The sequence below is a fragment of the Myotis davidii genome, unplaced genomic scaffold (assembly GCF_000327345.1).
Source record: "Myotis davidii unplaced genomic scaffold, ASM32734v1 scaffold184, whole genome shotgun sequence".
In the NCBI taxonomy this organism is placed as follows: Eukaryota; Metazoa; Chordata; class Mammalia; order Chiroptera; family Vespertilionidae; genus Myotis; species Myotis davidii.
Window position 1 is genome coordinate 836,217 of NW_006297021.1, and position 3,169 is coordinate 839,385.

Here is a 3,169-nt window from a genome sequence, read left to right on the forward strand (position 1 = left end):
TCTGCGGTGGTCACGTACCATATGTGCACAGTAGTTCTAATACATAATGTTTAAGTTATATATATATATACACACGTGAATATATACCCAACACACCATTCTTTTTAATAGCTATGTAAAAACGTCATTAGTCATTTCAACATGGACAGTATTCCTTTTTCCCCCAACAAATGTCTTCTTAAGGTGAGCCTTTTGCTCACTGTGGCTAAAATACTACTAATAAACAAGCTATTTCAGATATGCAGCAACCAAGAGATTAATGATTCTTCATTATTCCCTACTTATTTTTTCTCCTTATATATTCTTCTAGCATTCTTTTTTATTTGCAAATTCAGCCCTAATTAAATTAAACATTTCCCAATCACCTAGTCCTCATAATCCTATGCACGCTAGCCATATTAGTCCAAAAAAAGTAAAATTTTTCCTTCGGTGAAGGGGCTCCAAATCTTAAACCAAAAATGTTATATTAAATGTTAACCTTTAGCATTAGATCTTTCATTTTGACAGAAAAAAGTAACCAAGAAGTTCTTTTCAAAGGGAAATAAAAATATTGGGGGTAATATGAAATAAAACATAGCAACATAGCTGAAACCATTATTTGATTATTAAAATTTATTGAAGAGGTCAAATGTTTATGTCTTCAAAAAATTATTTGTTTCTGGGTCAAGTGTTATTAGGGCCTTTGGCCTCCAGGCAATAGATTAATGTGAGGTTTGGGAGATGGGGTTTTGATGGAATTCAAACAATGATGGCCAGGATTCAAGAGTAATTGAATTGTATCCTGCCAATTATTCTTTTTCCCAGAGGGTCCCCCCAGGAATTAGAGTATATAGAACATATATGACACTAGGGACATAAGATTTATAAAAAACAATTATATATATATATATATATATAAACTATAACTAAAACTAAACATAATGTGCACCTTTTCATATGTGAGAAAATAATTGATGATGGACTATTTTGCCTTACCAGGGTACTGTCATTAAAATAATAATAATAAATAATAATGATAATTAATAATAATAATATGAGCATTTCCATTGCTGGCCATGATGCAGTAATGAGGACTGAATTGTCTCTTCTGCCTAAAACAACCATTAAATGGACAAAATGTGTGAAAAAAATGCTTTGCAAGACACTGGACATCAGACAAAAGACAGTGATCTCTGAGAGACAGAAAACAAATAAGGAAATCCATGCAATTAACTCAATTTACTGCTCTGATTGAGTTTCTGGCTGAGTGCAAGGAGGAGAAACCAGGCAGAATGCTGCGGAGTCCCTCAATTGAGAAGAGCGAGCTAAGGGTCCATGGAAACCCAGGCACCTAGAGTTTCCAGACCGAGTACTAGAGATAGAGAACTGAGCCGATAAAGAGCCCTGGAGTCCTGTGGGGGTCTTTCCTGAGTATTCAACTGCAGACTGACCAGGGTGAGCTTGCGTGTGAGGAAAGCTGGGGAAAGGTCATTAAAGACCTACAAGTGTTGGAATAGTGCCCCTTCACCAAGCACACTGAAAAACCTCAGGAATCCTGGGCGATTGGGTAGAGTACATACAAAGGCCTTGGGTCTAGAGAGTGAGTAATCTAGTTCAGTATAGCTCTGGTTCCAACTAAAAAACTTAAAATAAAAAACCTGAAAGGATCAAACTGTTTCCAAGTACTACAACTGTGTCCCATAAGAACGCACAAGTACATTTAGAGGATTATAAAAATGTCTAGCCTTCGATAAGATAAAGTCACAATCTCAGGCCATAAAAAAATTACCAGACATGTAAAAAGTAGGAAAGTAGGAAACATGAGAAGAATTAATTAATCAAAATTGCTCAGAAGAGTCAGAGATGTTATAATTAATACAAAGATATTAAACAGTTGTTATATCTTGTATTCTATTTTAACCAATAAAAAAGTTAGAGAAATGGAAGTTATAAAAAAAAATCTGCAGTCTGACATGAAAAATTATACTGGAGAGTATTAAGGGCAAATTAAAATTTTTAGAAGAAAAGATTAGTAAATTTGAAGATATAGCAATAGTAACTACCCAAAACAAATACACAGAGAAAGAGAATTTTAAAAAATAAACACAGGGTCAGTGAGTTGCAGCACAGTTTCAAAACAATGTGATTGGAATTCCTGGAGAAGAGAAGTGGGTAGGGAAGAAAACTATTTGAAGAATTATTGGCTGAAAATTTCCAAATTTGATAAAACTATACATTCATATATCAAATAAACCCCAAATATGGAAAACAGTATGGAAATTCTTCAAAAAATTAAAAATAGAGATTTTATCTCAGAGGCAAGAACTAACCATGTCAGCAGATTTATTGCTAATATCTGACCACACTTTCAATTTTAGGTACATCCTAAGTGTAGCCTGGAATGTGCTTCATAGATTGGAACTGTATCAGTCAAGTGATGTGTACATGCAAGAGTAAAATCCATAATAATTGATGGTGATTATGAATGCTCTGAATTTTAAGTACAAATTATTGAGAAACTTCAAGTAGTCAAAAAAATAGAAAAGTATACTGACAGTTAATTGGCATATAATGAAGGCAAATATACATGGACGTTCAGTTTTGGTTTTCATGAAATCCAATTTAATTGCTTCTGTGCAACATTGCTACATCCAAGATATATTGGTAATTTTTTCCAAGCGATTGTGTGACATTAGAAATTCAAGAGGAGAGTAAGATAAAAATAAACAACCTAAATGAGAACTGTAATCTTAAATCTGCTGCTGAAAATACAGTGGGGCCTTGACTTACGAGTGTTCCGGCTAATGAGTTTTTTGAGATACCAGCTGTCTCTCGGCTGATTTTTTGCACTGAGTTGATAGAGTAATTTGAGTTAATGAGCTCCTTAACGAACTCGGTCTCGGAACGAATTAAACTCGTAAGTCAAGGCCCCACTGTACTTAAAAAGTATTTTCCTCAGACAGGGCAGATAGTCTTAGTGTGTGGTATAGCTACAAAGGAATACTTGTGATCATCAACCTATTTTCAACTTCCAAAATGAGAATAGAATTAAGTCTACACTAGTCACTATTCTTATAGAGAGAAAGACAAATACAACATCTGTATTGAAACATTCCTGAGAAATCTTGTGGACTTGAAGATGTATGACCCTTGGAAAGTTACTAGCTCACTTTCTGCAACTGTGATAGGG

The 3,169-nt window shown here is 34.3% G+C and overlaps 1 long non-coding RNA gene across 1 annotated transcript in view; it reads right to left on the bottom strand.

Moving 5' to 3' along the window:
• LOC102757847 overlaps positions 1–3,169 on the bottom strand; it is a 20,723-nt gene that overhangs the window by 4,550 nt on the left and 13,004 nt on the right. The gene's annotated exons all lie outside the window — the stretch shown is intronic.